At 35.8% G+C, this 17,646-nt stretch overlaps 1 protein-coding gene across 1 annotated transcript in view; it reads right to left on the bottom strand.

The window, feature by feature from the left end:
- The window catches only part of CCDC102B (coiled-coil domain containing 102B), a 135,818-nt gene that overhangs the window by 95,605 nt on the left and 22,567 nt on the right, over positions 1 to 17,646 (bottom strand). The gene's annotated exons all lie outside the window — the stretch shown is intronic.

Raw genomic sequence — 17,646 nt, 5'->3', positions numbered from 1 at the left:
GATTGTACCTTTACAAAAGTAAAGCATAGGTAATGTTTTAATATAATCACTGGAAATCAAATTTAATTTATTTTCCTGCTATTTATGGCACAAAAGTATTAAAAACCAAAACCAAACTTTTTTTTTAAGTAACATTGAGACTGATTTTGGTCTGACAGTATAAAAGTTCACCTTTTATTCCCCAAAAGATGAAAAATGAGCATGTTTTTAGTTACAGTCTGCTTATACTTTATAAGAACTATAATGAATATTCATCAAACTGAACTAGTTCTGGACTATGTCTTCAGTACTAGAAACCACTAGCCTAACAAGCAGAAAAAGTATTTTTAAGTTTGCAAAAATCTGTTTCTTGAAGTCACAACTAATAGTCTTAAGGGAAATATTATCCTTTTATGGCCAATACTGTAAACTTAATTTAGGATAACCAAGCTTCCTGAATTCATTTATGTAATCCACATGTAGGAGGAATTAAAGACATCAATAAAAAGCCATGTTACTAAGTCATATAAAGTAATTATCAAACAACTGATTTTATTTAGTATTCAGAGACAGCTATTCAGAGGTTTTGCCAAGAATGTATGAAATGCTTCTCATATTTCAAAAAGAAAAATTCGTAGAATGTATTTATTTTTATAGCATAAAGCAGTTATTTGTCAGGTACTAACAGATTTTTATCAGAAGATTATTATTGACACGTACTTAGTATTAAAAAGTTATTATTTACTAGTACTTATGAAAAGATTAAAAGAGAATCATGAAAATGAATCAAGAAAACATGAAAATGAAAGATTCCAGCTCTATCAACTGAGATTTAAAAAAGTGGAATGCTAACACATAATGTCAACATTTTTAGAACAACACAATTTTCAGTTCTGTTGTAACTAAAATAGATTACTTCATAAAAGTAGCAACTGACAAGAGTGCAAGGCACTTCTTCATTGAAGAAACAGAATATCTGTGCCAACAAGGCTTCAGAAAGACCTGGAGAGGTGTATTTTTGAGATATTGGTTACTTTAATTTTAAATCAATTTCTGGCAAATAATGGAAAGCTACTGAACCTGAAGCAAAGAGAATGAGGTGTTACAGCATCAGAGAAACATAATTCAGACCCTGTGAATCATAAAAATGAGATTAGCTATCTAAATCAAACAGTAAACCTGTAGTTCCCACCTTATTTCTGAGCAAATAAAAAGAATCAGAAACTATAAAGTCAAAGAGACTCATTTAGATTTTCAGAGAAAAGCAGAAATGCTTTTTGAGTCTCCCTAGTATGGACAAAAAACATATTCAAAGGAAACTAACAAGAGCTTGTTTACTAGAAATGAATATATCTTTCCAGGTATTTCTCTAGCTAGTATTCTATATATGACAAACTAGAGAGTTCCCCAAAAGACCGAGTAAAGTAGGGGGGAGGAAAAGAAAAAGAAGTAGGCAATGTACTTTTTTCACCATAAGTTTCATCTTCTCCTGATAAAGAGCCATAAAAGACAGGCAGTAGGGCTGATGTTTCAAACAGCTTCCATGTATAAATTAGAATGTGATCATAAGCTTACCCCTTTGAAAATGAGGTCCATAATGTCCACATTATGGCTTACATTATTAAGTATGGGCACTTTATGAAGTTGCATCTAAGTAATAAATTATAATCCATGGAATAGATAGGAAATCAAAGGCAAAAGAACTAAAACATCACAATAAAGTACTTCATTAGCAAACTAATTAGAGCTATCTCCAAATTCTATTTCAAAGCCAATTCACATACTGTATTACAATCATCAACCATTATGAAATTTAAAGAGAGCAATGGACAGATTCTCCACATGAGACAGGGTAATCCTGGTTATACATACAAACTGGGAAATGAGAGACTGGAAAGCAAGCCCATGGAAAGAGAACTGGGGGTTTGGATTGGTGGCAGGTTGAATGGCAGTTAACAATGTTCCTTGGCAGCCAAAAGTGCAGATCATGTCCTGCGGTGCATCAAGCACAGCATAGCTGGCCAGTCAAGGAAGGTGGTTTTCCTACCCTATGCTGCCCTGGTGTGGTCCCATCTCAAGTACTGTGTTCAGTTTTGGTGCACAAATATAGAAAGGACATCAAACTATCAGAGTGTCTCTAGAGGAGGCGACCGAGTTAGTGAAAGGTTTCAAGGGCAAGACTCATAAGGAGCAGCTGTGGTTACTTGGATTTTTCAGCTTGGAGAAGAGAAAGCTGCGGACTGACTCCATTTCAGTCTGCAGCTTCTTCAAGGGGGAGGTGTTGATCTTCTCTCTCTGAGAAGGGCATGAGGAAATGGCACACAGCTACGTATCAGGGGAAGTTCAGGATATTTTTGGCATGGTCTTCCCACCGGTGATGGAGTACAAGATGTTAATTCAGTGCAAAAGACAATGTTAGATGCTCACATATTCCTAATGAGGTCATTAAACTCTATTCACTGAATTTCTGTACAATAACTAGACATCAAGGGATCACATACCTTTGTTTAGCACCAAATTATTTATTAATTACTTTTCTGCCTCAAATTGTGTAGATTTATAGTTGTTCAAATATGGTCTACTGGACTACAATCACAACCCCCCTTTTTTTTCACATAAATATGCAGACACAATGCTTTACAAGTACCCACGAAATATCTGGAACATGAGAAATCCATATGTTCTTACAAAGCATCTGCCAAAAGACAGAGCTCAAATTCTAAGCCTCAAAGTGATGACAGTGATTAATATCAAGTCATTTTTTGGCACATTTAAGAAGAGAGAAAGCACAAAACCATCCAAAGTGGAATTTCAGTCAGATAATTAAGCACAACTACCAAACCAAGCTCTTATGTCAAATAGAAATTGACTTATCACTTTGTCTGTAAAATTTCAATTCATTGCACCCAAGATGTCTACAAACTTTAAGAATCACAGAATTACAGATTTGTTAGGGTTGGAAGGGAGATCATCTAGTCCAACCCCCCTGCCAAGGCAGGGGTACCTAGAGCAGGTTACACAGGAATGTGCCTAGGTGGGTTTTGAAAGCCCCCAGAGAGGGAGACTCCACGATCCTTCTGAGCAGCCTGTTCCAGTTCTCTGCTCTCTCACCTGGTACTTGGGATTCTTCCTTGCCAGGTACAGAACCCTACACTTACCCTTGTTGAACCTCATTAGGTTTCTCTTTCACCAATTCTTCAGCCTATCAAGGTCCTACTGAATGGCAGCTCAGCCTTCAGGTGTACCAGCCACTCACCCACACTTCCTACCATCAGCAGATTTGATCCATGTTTAGCATGGAGAAAAAGAGGCTCAGGGGGAAACCTTATCACACTCTACAGCTATCTGAAAAGAGGTCGGTGTCAGTCTCTTCTTCCAAGGAACAAGCAGTAAAACCAAAGGAAAGGGTCTCAAGTTGCACCAGGGGAGGTTTATATTGGATATTGGGAAAAAAGCATTAAAACAGTTGTCAAGTGTTGGGACAGGCTGTCCAGGGAAGTGGTTGAGTCACCCACTTCCCTGTTTAAAGACCTGTAGACGTGGCACTGTGGGACATGACTAGTGGTGGACTTGGCACTGTTAACTTAATGGTTGGAGCTGATGATCTATGATTCTATGTTGCTGTGTTTCTTTAAAGAGAACCTGTTTTGTTTTGTTTTCTCCTCATTACATGAAAAACACACACCCTTTTAATTACTCTATTGATGTCTTAAAATCTATTATCCCCTTTCAATTTTCACAAAAACATTTCATAGGAACATAATACTTATTTTTCATTTTGAAATTTATTACTGAAATTTCAATTAACAAAAGCAAATTGACAATAGTGATATCTACACATCTACAGTGAAAAGAATTGCAGAGTTGTTTTATTTTCACATAAAATATACATTTTAATCTGTGCAGAGAATAAGTATGCTTTTGAGTGGAACTACAGATTCTGATTTATAAAGGAATTGAAAAAATAAGAAACAATTTACAACATGTAAAAAAAACAAAAACAAAAACACAAAAAAACAAACAAACAAACAAAAAAAACAACTGAAACCCACCTTGGGATGTTTCATTTTCCCTTCAAACGGGAATATGTTTTCTCTCCAGAAAATGTCTCTACAAACTTGCACTGAATTTTAATTTTCAATAGGAAGACCAGAACAATGGTGAAAGCATAGACAGAGGTCAAGTTATTGCGAGTGAAGTGGATAATTGCTGAGGTGAGTGGTAGCAATGAAATATGGTGTACTGTCTTTTGAAACTAGATAATAGCATCTTAAAGCTAACTTATACCATTTTATAAGTAACATGAAAGACAGAACCCTGAAAAAAACACACAGAAAAAGGAGCTCCTTTTGGTACAGTTCATTAGTGGGAAAATCTTAATGCTCTAGTTCAGTTTAAGGCATCACGATGGTAACTGAGGCTCAAAAGATTTTATTTGAAACAAGTTTTTTCTCCTTCCTTTTCATCACAGAAAGATGAAGTAAGATGGAGGACAATTAAGCTGCCTACCCATTTTTAATGGGAGTAATGACAGCTAAAAGAAGGATGACAAACAAGAGATGTAACAGTCAATATGGTTCCAGATGGAAAATGGAAAATTTTCTACACAGCCCTCAGGAGCAAGGGAGATTAAGAATGCAGCACTTTTTTTTTGGTTATAGCGCAAACTTTTGTCAGCTTTCTATAAAACTTGGCAAAAGGTAGGAAACTGTACTTAGAGAGTTATCCAGCTTTCTAAAAGAAGCATTTAAAATAGAGATGGAGAGAACACAAGCATAATGGCAAATAGGTATAGTTTTGATTTGATCTAACAACAATATCAGAAATTGATATGACTGACAATGATATCAGCAGAAAAAAATGCCAACTCAACCAGAAATTCTCTCTGCAAAAGGCTGTTTTTTTTTTTTACAAAATTGGTTTGTTTTACAACAGCATTTTTCTGAGAGTCTAAACATCCTAAATAAAACTTGACTATGCAAGATACATCACATTATATGCAAGGTCTTTTCTACAGCAGAACAGATTGAAAACAGAAGTTTCATTTATTTATTTACAATCTGGACCTTACTCAACCACAACAAAACATTAACTTCTAGTTCTATCTGTCTTCATAATAATGATCTGCAGGCAAGCCAAATATGGCCTACAGACCTGAGAACCAGAGAAGCAAGAATTCCTATTTAAACTAATAAAAAGAAACCTCTGGCAGCCTCACTCAAATACTTGTAAAAACATCTGTTTCAGCTTACACAGATCAAAAAAAAAATTTAAAATCAATATGCAATTTTGTGCTTTAAACAACTTCATAGACCTTTTTCAGGTTTTAAAACAGGATGAATGAATACGCATCTTCAAGATTCTTGATATCCTCACTATATTGTGCATGGGCATAATTTCCACTCATCTACGCTACAGATTATTCTACAAACTTAAAGCAGGAGACACATTGATTTGAAAGTTTAATAAGTCACAGGTTGATTATGAATTAAGAATCATGGTACTCTCTTAATAAGGAAAACCTATTGAAATAACTATAAAGCTTCATAAAGAAATTAGTGAATTTGACTCTTGCTACCTTTTCCTCACAATTACTTAAAAAACTTGGCACAAGAAAGCAAGTTTCTGAAGCAAATGTTCCCTTTCTGCAAGTAAGACAGGAATATTAAATCTCAAAAAAATCATATCCAATGACCTTTTTAAAGCCAGAGTCAAGAACACAGTATTTGTGCAGTTTTACCAAATATCCTCCAAGTTGTACATTGTCAAGAAATGCAAGGACAGAGAATCTACTGTTTCACACTGGTAGTTTTGTTTATTTTTGAGATGTTGTCAACTTTTAAAGTACTGAATGCATTTCAGCTACTAGAAGGACTGGCAAAAGTACAGCTTCCTTAAATATGGCACCTAGGCAGATTGGATCAAATGAATTAAAATAAAACTCTGCCGGAGGAGTCAACCATCAAGAAGGAGCAGCGTGTTTTTATATCAAGAATGCATTGTCATACATTGTTGTTACAATTTGTAACACAGTTATAATACTGGGTCTGAAGATCTTTTATCAATGGTCTAAACGAATGGTATCAAACTGTTAAAGACACTCTCAGCACAACTGGGAGAAAAAAAAAGTCTGTACTGGGAGATTGGGAGATCAGGAAAAAACTGATACAAGCAGAAACATCTTCAAAGAGATATTATATACAAGGAGAAGAGATCAGTTAGACTGCTGAATCTCATTCTTTGAAATCCCTCTTGGTTTTAGGTCAGAGGTGTCTACAGAACTAAGATAAAAATGGTTCAATTCCACTGCATACCTCCCTTTGGGAATGGTGAAATAGGAAGACTTCATGTAATCAAGACACCCATGTCCAACTGAATAGGGAATACTTTCAAGAATCTTCATTATCTGCACTATAATAATTTGGTTTTTTTGTTTGTGTTTTGTTTTGGTTTTGTTTTTTTTGTTTGGGTTTTTGTTTGTTTTGGGTGTTTTGGGGGAGATCTATTTGTTTTAAGATTTCTACTGCTAGAAGTCTGTAAGAGCTTGGTGACAACTGCAGAAGCTCCTAAAGCCTCAAAGGAAACCCACTAGCTTGCCTGTTTCCAAGTCCAGCACTGCTGTGCACAGCTGTGATGTTCTCTGGCAAGCAAAGCTATTATTTACCATGTGTGACACAAGGTGGATTTGCAATGATTATTTACAGTACATGTGACTGGTTTTAGATTTTTTTTTTCCTTTTTCTTCTAAAAGAAGTCATCGTAGACTGCTAGAATCCATAGCATTCTTACTACAGGAAAGGGAGGACAAATGTTGGCTACCTTTTTATTTTACAAGTATTTCAATATTCAACTTGGGAAAAATAAATTTACTTTGCTTTTTCTCTTATTGTGAGCAAGTCTGCCAAGAACACCATTTAGTCCATCAGAAACTATATTGAAAGCATGATAAATGTGCCTGACAATATCTTGAGACACTGAGCCCTGCAACAAATTGAACTTTTAATGAATGTTTATATTTATAACAGTGTGTCTATCTGAGCACCAGCTTATTTTGTAGTCAGATTTTTCTTCCTTCTGGTACAACTCAAATGTTTAAGTCTTCTGCGAGCTGGTATCATCGCACAATGTTGACATTAAAAAAAAACAGTTGTTGGTTTACAGGCATTTATTTTCCTCTCTTCCATCTACACACAGAAAAAAAGTCTTTTGTGTGTATGACTAATTTACTACAAGTTTTGTCTGCAGCAATATATGTTGTCCATAGATACATAAAAAACTTAAGAGCTGAAACTTTACAACAGTCATAAATAATATATGCAGAGAGGCACAAATAATTTCAAGAATAGGAAAATGCTAGGAGCAAGGTGAGGAAAATTACCCTTGATCTGACAGATCTTTCTTTCCATGATTCTGGCACTGCTTTTATCAGTTTCTTTTAAGTTCAAGTTTATATGGACTATGTATTACATTAAAATAAACATTAACATCTTCACTGAAAAACTAGGAATGGTGTCCATCTTATGTAATCCTTAATGCAGCTTTAACAGTCAATGTTAACATGCACATCAGGACATGATATTTCCCACGTTTCAGAGGTTGCCTGCTGCATTTACGTCTAAAATGTAGCATCTGCATGGATGATAATGTGTCTGGTGGAGCCCCACTCAAAAACAATGAATTCACATGAAGAGTCATTTAATATCTACCACCTGCTGTTCAGGACAATTTACTATGCATTCAAGGAAAAAAGGTTTTCTACCAATGAGTATCAGATGAAATTATCTGTAAAGCCTGTTAAAAATTCTGCCTTCACCAACTATCTGAAAATAATTTACAACTGCAGACTGCTTTTATCTAGCTGTGGAGATCAATAAAAAGAATACTAACACAACATGAACTCATTTTTACTGTAAACTTATGACATGTTTTTTTGTTTAATCTTATTTTAAACAAAAGAGATAATTACATTTTTCAGGTGAAAAAAATAGAGATGACTAAACAAATACTGAAAGTTTCTAGCTGTATGCTAGCCTTCTTCACTGTAATCACAATTAATAAAAAAGACTGACACTAGAGGAATATCAAACTGTCAGTGACTACCGAGACATAAGCACTTCTTACTTACTTCACATTTTCATATGCGAATAACAAACTATTGTATTGTAAAAGATATCAGGAAACAAGTTAGAACTAGAAAAGACTGTTAGAATAATGATGTTAAAACATGTGCTAGAAATAATACATCTGTTTGCCATAAGATTGCCAGAGGAGGGCCACGAGGATGATCAGGGTTCTGGAGTACCTCCCGTATGAAGACAGGCTGAGAAAGTTGGGGCTGTTCAACCTGGAGAAGAGAAGGCTGCATGGAGACCTCACAGCAGCCTTCCAGTATCTGAAGGGAGGCTACAGGGATGCCGGGGAGGGACTCTTCATTAGGGACTGTAGTGATAGGACAAGGCGTAACGGCTTCAAACTTAAACAGGGGAAGTTTAGATTGGATATAAAGAAGAAGTTATTTACTGTTAGGGCTGTGACTATCTCAGACTATCCCATAATTTAGTATAAAATTAAGTAAATTAAAAACTGTATCCCCACTGAACCCCCAAATTGATTTTACTATTAATGGAATAGAACAGTAAATCTGTCAGGTAAACTCTGACAGCTGATAATTAGAGGTAGGATTTAAAACTGAAGGGAAGTAGTAGGTTTCCTTCTGAAATTTAGGTCAACCAAATGAAATTAAAAGACAAAAAAAATCTGCCTTTTTACACCTGCAGGAGAAAGAAGTCTGCACTTGCACTATCACTATTCCTAACACTGTTGCACAGGCCAAAAAAAGGTCTACAAAACAATACTTGACAGTACTAAAAACTTGGTCATAACCGTATTTGAAATGTTTTCCTATCAGAAACTGAAAATACATCTTACATAGGCAATATACTTCAGTATTCAAATAAAAACAACTAATGATTAAGAGGCTTGCTACAAGTATATGTCATATTGCAACTAAACCCAATGAGCCTTAACAAAATCAGATCCACTGAAAAGCACATACAATCTCCTCAAGACACAGTAGGCCCATAAATCTGTTGTCTTTAATTCTACAGCCCTGCTTATAAGCGTCTGAAAGATAGCATCATGAAATTGGTTATTTTTTTAGCAATAAATAAATAAACAAATAAATTCTGCCACAAGAATTCAGAGTCCTAATTATGATTGTATCTCTTTCTCTAATAGTTGGTGATCAGTATAGTGACAAACCAGCCATTTTCACATGCCACAGTAATACATTTTTTTTCTGAAATAAAAAAGCATTATAAAGTGCTGCTGCCAATTCACTGGTGTACATAACCAGGAGCTACACACTAACAAAGAATTTATACAAAACACCTGTGTCCTTACCTCTAAATTAATATGAAAATCAGCTTTCCCAAAGACCAAGTGGTATCATAAGGAGATATCAATCATAAATGAAATTAAAAGGTAAACAAAAAAAAGCAAACTAAAAGACAGCCAAACAAAAAAGGTCCTCAACATAAGAAGGACATGGAGTTGTTGGAGGAAGTCCAGAGAAGGGCCTTGAGGATGATCAGGGGACTGGAGCACCTCCCGTATGAAGATTGGCTGAGAAAGTTGGAGCTGTTCAGCCTGGAGAAGAGAAAGCTTCGTAGAGACCTCATAGCAGCCTTCCAGTATCTGAAGGGGGCTTATAAGGCTGCTGGGGAGGGACTCTTCATCAGGAACTGTAGCAATAGGACAAGGGGTTGATGTGTTTAAATGGGGGAAGTTCAGGTTAGACATAAGGAAGAATGAAGTCTTAAGAAGAAAACAGTTTGGCTGAGATATAAGCCAAGGAAAATGAGGAACTTTCACCTATGGTCTAAAGAGAGCAAATATGTAAATATTTTATTCCTTCATATAGCCAGACAATATACCAAACATGTCCACATGTCCTGATCAACTAAGTTACTAATGTATATGAAAAATGAACCATGTACTTTATTTTCTTTCAGAACAGAATTTAGCAATCCATAGTTCAAGGTGCAAGTCTCATACATTACCAATCCACACAACCTTCTGTCATTTTTCTATCAGTAAAGTGTGTTTTAACTGAAAGAAGCACATAAGAAACTGATTCATTGGTCACATAGATACAAAAAAAATTACACTTTATCATTAAGAGCACTGATGAACCTTCTCCATGCAAATTCAATCAGCAAAAAAAAAAAAATAAAAACTAAACATGATCAATTTAATCCACTTTGCAAAATAAAACAGAATATCAGCCTCATCCCAGTCTTTGTTCTTGGTGCAACTTTGTCACATATTTGCTAATAGAAATATTTCTATATTTTACCACCGTTCCTGGTTGGGGAGCTTTCCTACTGTACATCTATTTGGAGTCAAAAAGGTAGCAGGCCATACATTTGCATAGCTCAAAATATAATATTTGGGTAAGAACCATTCCTGAATGTTATCAATATTAATATTGAATGAATTTCTAAAGTAGCCTAGATGAAATAATTACTGTGACTACATTCTTCAGGTTGAAGTTTAAAGTGTTCTGGTCTCTTCTTGAGTTTCTGGCATCACTGGGGGACTCATAGGAACCCTCCGAGACACTTGTGGGTACCTGCTGCTTCCATGTAAGGAGCCACTAAAATAACTGTCCCTTCATTATCAGAATCTTGGACCCAGACAGAGCTTCAGGAGAATGCAGCTGTGCAAGTGCCAGGCTGCATTTAGTCCCTTGGGCCTCTGACTGGACATGTCGTCTCCTAGTCTGCAAGAGGTGTGTTGTTGTCAAGGGACTGTGCTTCCTTGTGAAAGAAGCCACCAGACTGCACAGCATCAGGGAGGGTGAGAAACAGATGGACTAAATCTTCACTGAGACCTTTCAGCTTCAAGAACCAAAACTCTTAGCAGTAGGGGAGGGACAGGAAGAGCCTATGTCTATGAAGCTGGAAAATGGAAACTCCCATGGTGATAAAGGCTGTAAGCTGGTGACTTCTTGCACTAGGAAGAAAGCTTATGACCCACCTGACAACTTGCCCTTTCAGAACAGGTTCACTGCCCGTACAGTTGATGAGAAGCCTCTCTGGAGGGTGAGCCTGGGCCATTCAGGATCACTAGAAAGAAGTGGTGAATAATAGCAAGAGGAGACTCCTAGTGAGGGAGAAGGGTAGCACTCATCTGCTGGTATGAGGGAGGTTTGCTTCTTGCTGTTTGGTGCAGCTTATGAATGAATGCCCCCATTAGAAAAAAAAAATAGATCTAGATTTATAAATTAGAAAAAAAAGTAAGAAATCTCTATTTGGTTCCTCCTGTATTTGACATATTTTCCATAATGTTTTAAATTTTTTTAAAGCTGATTTAATGTTTTAAATTTTTTAAAGCCACTTGCCTAGGACCATGTCCAAATGGCTTTTGAATATATCCAAGGTGGGAGACTCACCAATGTCTCTGGGCAACCTGTGTACCTGTGTCAGTGTGTGGTCAACCTCAGAGTATAAAATTCTTTCTTGATGTCCAGAGGGAACCTCCTGATTTCAGTGTGTGCCATTGTTTCTGATCCTATCACTGGGTACCACCAAATAAAGCTGGGCTCCGTCTTCTCTACACCTTCCCTTTGGGTATTTACAAATGTTCATAAGATACCCCTGAGCCTTCTCTTTTTCAGGCTGAACAGTCACAGCTCTCAGCCTTTCCTAATATGACAGGTACTCCAGTCCCTTCGTCAGCTTAGCGGTCTTCCGCTAGACTCTCTCCAACATGTCCATGTTGCTCATGCACTAGGGAGCCTAGAAATTGACTCATCACTTCAGGTGTGGCCTCTACTAATGCTGAACAGAGGTAAACAATCACTTCCCTCAACCTGCTGGCATTACAACTCTTTGCTGCAAGATCACACTGTTGACTCATGTTCAAACTTTATTTAATATTCTCTATTTTTTAATTCAGTCCCCAACACCAAAAACATTGCTTGGCTTTCTATTAAGGGCTTGACCCTTAACCTTATTTTCCAGCTCTGACTGGGACTAAGCCCTAGTACAGATGTCTTGGTTGTCCTAACTTTTCTTCTGCTCCCCAATTCCAGCCCCACTCCAACAGCACCTCTAAGTTTTCTCTCTTGCTCAAACCTAACCTAAGCTTCTGGCTTAGACTGGGACAAAGAACACCACCTCCAGAACTTCTGCCAGTATTTCTGCTCAGTTAGATGTTGTTCAGTTATATTGCCCTCCTACTCCTATAGCTTTGATGTATTTTAAAAGTAATGCTAATGGTATGAAATATACCAACAATTACATCAAAGGTCATACTGGCCTTACTTGGCTGCGCCAATAGTTTGCTGCACTTGCTCAAATCAGCAATTTGACTCGGCAAATTTATGACATTGCTTAAGAAAGTCCCTTTTTGCTATGTTTTTTTCAGGCCTCTCAATATGAGCTTTCTACTTGGAATCCATTCTAGCCTACTTTTCATACTGGCCAGTTCTAAAGGTTTCTCAATTCATTGAAATAGCTCATAAATCAAATGGTTTTCACTCCTCCTTGTACAAACCCTCAGAGTAATTTCTGATTGCAGAAAAAAAAATTGATGCCTTGGTTCCAACACAATTCAGTAACTATGTACTCAAAACTTTAATATTAGTCATCGTTTAAGTAGCCTTTGACTTGAAGGTTATTTTTTAAATAAGAACAAAATCCCCCAGATTAAAGGGATTCCCACAATCAGAAACAGAGACTGAATCTAAACTCCTTTGGCTTTACATATTTTTGTAACATCCTTTTTACTTCAAGGTCTTCTAATTCTCAATTTTGTGTTATGTTTAGCAAAATATTGGTGCACACATAAGTGTGACCTTACATAAAAATGTCATGTACAACATGCCCATTTGCTATATTCCTAATGCAAGTGATATTTGAAATGGGATTAGTATGACTTAATTCTCAAACTGCATTTCCTTTTTTGCTTAAAGCTAAACATAATAATATTAGTTCAACAAAGATTAATCTAAATGAACATTATACATTGGTTTAGGTGAATTAAAATGTTCTCTAATCTCAGTCAAGGAAAGAATTCACATTTCAGCTAATGCCTGGAGAATACTGCTTGAAATTAATTTATAAGGGACACACATAAACCAAAACTCAAAATTTGACAAGCCATCACTCCTCTGGAAAGTGAGAATTCCAATGTGCTAAGAAGTGCATGGTTGTTTTTGCTATTATGCATGAAGAGTTGAATTTTTAATCCAGGGAATAAGAAAGTAAAAATTCCCATATTAAGTAGAAAATGAATCTGAAATTAATTACTTTTTTTAAAGAAATAAATTACACCTTATTCTTTATGTTTCACTATCAAGCAAGGGAAAACTGGAGCTCTCGATATTCACACCAATAGAGTTTGGTTTGTTTGCTTTACAAACAGTAGCATGCTTTTGTTGCAATTGATTGGGTTATGACAAAACACAGAAGGGTTGACAGCAGTAATAGATTAAACAAACTGCATTAAAAATCCACATGTAAATGGCAGAAATTTTTTCAGGCATAGGTGTTCTAGCAATTATTTCTCTTCATTTAATTTGAAATCTCAAAGGGCAGCTGATTTGGAGGATTCTTAACCAAAAAGATCTCAAGCTAAATATGAGCTTTCACCCCTTAATTTGCCTCAGTGATAGCTTTATGGGGGAAAAAAAAGACACAAACCCAAACAACAACTTGCTCACTAGTCCCCCAGTGTGCTTAAAGGTTCAATTCTAGACATTTTGGTTTATATTTAAAAAAAATAAAATTATAATAGGCCTCTGCTGTTAATATCTCTTTTTATTTATTTATTTTATTTTGTTTGCCATAAGAAGGTCAACCCCTCTCTTTTCAACTGATTTCTAAGGCAACCTTCCATCCTAACTTTATATTGCGGAACTAAGCCAAATGTATGGATAAATAAGGAACTGTAAGAAACTGTTCAATCAGTAGTAGACAGCATGAGAGGAAGCACTCAAAGCAAGCTCAAATTGTCATCAGTCTCAAGAATTTCCTAGACTTTATCTGTATTATATGCTGCAGATCGGAATGCTGTTCAAGCCATTTAAGTTAGGAACTATGCAAAATCACTTAATCTGACAGATGAATATTGTTGACTTTTCAGATTAATAGTTAAATGGTGGTGGGAATTGGATGTTTGCTGTAATTGTAGGTCTCCAAAGATAAATATATCTTAGATTACTAAAATAATAAACAGTGTGAAACCACACTAGAATTTGTAATCATTACTTTACTGCGGGCAAATCAATCCATTCCAACATACTTAATGAAAATTTGAAAGTCTGATAGGGCATAATATTAAATTTTCAGGAAAATCAAGATTGTATCAAAGCTGCTTGACGAATACTAGACTCTTGTACCACCGTTACTTAAAGTTCACGTAACGTGCACTATACATCAGATTCCAAAAGTTGCCATGTTACAGCACAGTGAGCTTTTTTCTTAAGCAGTCTATGCTAAAAGGGACAGATTAAACCAGTATTTAAGCTTATTTTCCCCTCTAAACAGAAAGTTTGCCATGATTCAAGAAATGCAGGATCTGGCCTTGTTCAAAGAAATTTTAAGGTGTTACTAGACCTTTCAAATCAGGAACTGATAATTGAAATAAGCAGATTTCCCATTGACTTCAGTGATATTATTCATGCTGCTGCTCAAGGAAATATGCAGCATTCCACTGATACAAACAAAACAAGTTTTGTGACTGTATCCAAACAGAACACGCATTATTTTTACTTAAGATTCAATCCTTTGTTTGAAAGTTATCTGAAAATATAATGCTTCAGTGCAGAGCCACTTACTTCAGTCTTCAGTGCAAGACAGCTCTCTTTACACGTGAAGACCAAAGAGAAAAATTTCTATTACATATTAAACAGAAAAATAAGGGGAAAAAACAAACAAACAAACAACAAAACTCCAGCATATCTGGTTTTCTTCCTTTCCTACCTCTTATGGAAGTACTACCTCTTTGTTCCGGAAGCAATGCGGTTCTGTTGTATATGCTACAGCTAAGTCAAAAAGAAAATTCAATTTCAGCAGTGACAATAAAGAAATAAATCTGAATTTTTATTCCATGTACATAAGTTAGGAAGCAAATTACCTAACTATCCTGAAAGTTGTATCAATATAACTTTATCACAGATGACACGCATGAAGCTACCTTAGTTTTAACACTAAATATTCAGGCGTATTCATTATTTCATAGAATATTATAAGATCCTTTAAAACCAAGAAACTCATTCCAGTTCCTCACACGTTTTTGCTTCAAAGGCATGTAAAAAATTAGTTAAGCTATTTCAGATAGTGAACATCAAACTCTATATTGTTACACAGCAATGGATTTCACAAGGCTGTATAGACTTTCGACTAGCATAGGCAGTGATTCCTAACAGTCGTGCTGAGTCCACAGTGGAAACTCTTTGCAAGTATAAAGGATCCTGGACAAATAAAGTAACACTTGAACAAGAGCATGTCTATACATAACTACATGGTAAATGGACCACACTAATACAGTATTAAGAAGTAACTTTGTAATCATTTTGGACTTCCCAGTCGAAGCTATGAAAAATGGGTTTCATTAAAAATGTAATGCTAACCTCTAGGACAAAAGCAAACAAACCTCTACACATGATGCCTCTTTAGCATGGTATTCATTTCACAGAAAATCAGTGTATGTTTCAATATGCACACATATGTTTCTTCTAGACATATTGCCTCCACAGAAATAATATGAGGTTTTCATCTTTCAGTTGTAACAGAATGTCCTTGGTTCGTGTTTGTATTGCTAAGCATGTAATGAAGACCTGGGAAATATTGGCAAGTACAACTCAATACAGTTTAAATATCTTGTTAGTAGCCAGTATGGGGGAAAAAAAAGAAAATCAATGAAACAGTAGATTTTCCCAGCACTTTCCAAATTCACTTTTAAGTGACTTTTTTAAGTCACTTCTAAGATCCTGATGGACACGGTTCTGGGCCATCTTGTCTAGACTGCTTTGCCAAGAAAGCTTGGATCAGATGATCCTTGAGGTCCCTTCCAACCTGATATTCTATGATTCTATGATTATGCCCTATCACAAAATATAATTAATGATGGGCAGTAAAAACATTCAGGTTAAGTACATAATTTCTAGAGATAACACTAAGTATGATCTGGTACCTGATTTATGAATACAGTGGAAAGAATAGTTAAGGCTGCACAAGAATTTGTGCTTAAGCCATGGTCCAGGATTCTTCCCTTACTCTCAAACTACTTACCTATAAACTACTGTAATTTGGTCAGGGAAAAGAAATGTGCATATCCAGAGTAATTTTTTTAAGTCCTTTTATCAAACCACAAATCAGAGGTGTTGGGACATCTTCATCATATTTTACTCAGTCTGAAAATCACACCAGTCATTTCAAACAAATGAAGGGCTAAGCCCAGTAAGGAAAACTCTAGTCTGAAAATAATAAGAATGCACAGAATTTTCACTCTATAAAGTTATGTGAGTTCTCAAATAATTCAGGCATTGTTCTCAGAAAAGTGCCTAATGATATTCTAAACTCAGCCTTGAGGATTCTGATATCAAACTTTATAAAGACTCCTTTTAGCCCACTAAAACGCTACTGGCTATTCTGTAGCATGTAAGATCATCAGAAAATTAATTTTGGGTACCTCATTTTATTCGTGTGATATCTATGCATAGTATGCTGTATTTCTATGCATCTTAGATGAGAATTAAACAGAACAACTTACAGTAGTCAGTACAACCATTAAGGCTACTGTTTTATGTCTGATAAGAATTATGTTTTCTTCAGGATTCAGGGAACAATCAGGCAAAGTGCATGGGACAAAATATGTGGTCTTAATACACGTATCTAAATTTCCTGTGAGATCATCAGAGTATCACTGTTTCCAATTCATGTATATACTAAGTGAATGAAAATAGGTATTATAGGTAAGCACCTCTGCAGCACTGTCACACTATAAGCTAATTTCATAATACAGATTTCTGGAAAAAGTGGAAGTCTTTAACAAGAACTAGCTGTTAACAACCCAAGTCTCCAAAAAGGCTGTTCTGGTTTAAACAGCATTTCAATGTCTACAGTGAGAATAGAAAACTTGATTTATACAGAATCCTCACTCACTTCAGTGAAGTTCCCACCACCTGGGAGAAAACAGGCAGGGAACCATTACCCTTCTTTTAAAGAAAGTAGTGCGCTTAAGTGGATTGCCATAATATACAGTGTAAAACATCTATGGACAGAGACAGAAAACAGGAAGAACAGAAATGCCTCTACCTAAGATATAAAATGTTAACTTAGTCTGTGTCCCCTTTTCATCTATCATAGAATCATAGAATGATAGAATAGTTATCTAAGGATACTTCTTTTGATATTGAGGTTCCAATAGGCTTTAAGTACCTTTTATTAGTTTAATTTTTCCCTACATTTCACAAACTGGGATATGAATATCCCTCGTTAATTGCCAACAAGCTAGACAATGTAGAGTAAGGAAACATTCTGTAATTCAGCGAGCAGAAAATTCTTAAACACCGAAGTCACCTCCTATAGCGGCATTTGTAAGTCTACAGCGCACACAAGTGGAGTATAGCAGTATATGCATGTTTTCATTGTTTTC

This window comes from Pezoporus flaviventris, unplaced genomic scaffold, assembly GCF_033815535.1.
Source record: "Pezoporus flaviventris isolate CSIRO_AGI_PZ_B2104156 unplaced genomic scaffold, CSIRO_AGI_Pfla_v1 ptg000007l, whole genome shotgun sequence".
Classification (NCBI taxonomy): domain Eukaryota; kingdom Metazoa; phylum Chordata; class Aves; order Psittaciformes; family Psittacidae; genus Pezoporus; species Pezoporus flaviventris.
The sequence above is the reverse complement of the archived record's forward strand: the minus strand, read 5'-3'. Positions and strand labels throughout refer to the sequence as shown.